The sequence below is a fragment of the Haliaeetus leucocephalus genome, unplaced genomic scaffold (assembly GCF_000737465.1).
Source record: "Haliaeetus leucocephalus isolate CR32 unplaced genomic scaffold, Haliaeetus_leucocephalus-4.0 Scaffold153, whole genome shotgun sequence".
Taxonomy (NCBI): Eukaryota; Metazoa; Chordata; class Aves; order Accipitriformes; family Accipitridae; genus Haliaeetus; species Haliaeetus leucocephalus.
Genome location: NW_010972589.1, coordinates 219,429 through 219,841, shown reverse-complemented (window position 1 = coordinate 219,841; position 413 = coordinate 219,429).

The window sequence follows — 413 nt, the reverse complement described above, 5'->3', positions numbered from 1 at the left end:
TCAGCTGTTTAAGGAATTAGTCAACAGGACCCTCTAGGAAACTGCCCTCAGGGACAAGGGAGCAGAACAGAGCTGGTTAAGGATACTTTCTATGCAGTGCAAGAACTCTTGATACCCAGGCATAAGAAATCAGGAAAGGAAGGAAGAGACTGCATGGATGAGTCAAGACCTGCTGCTCAAACTAAAGGGCAAGAAGGAAATGCACAGGCAGTGGAAGCAGGGACAGGTATCCTGGGAAGAGTACAGGGATGCTGCCCACTTGTGTAGGGATGGGGTCAGGAAGGCCAAGGCATGGCTGGAGCTGAACTTGGCAAGGGATGCAAAGAATAATAAGGAGGGCTTCTATAGGTATGTCATCCAGAAAAGGAAGAACGTGTGCCCTCCTGATGAACGTGACTGGCAAACTGGTAACA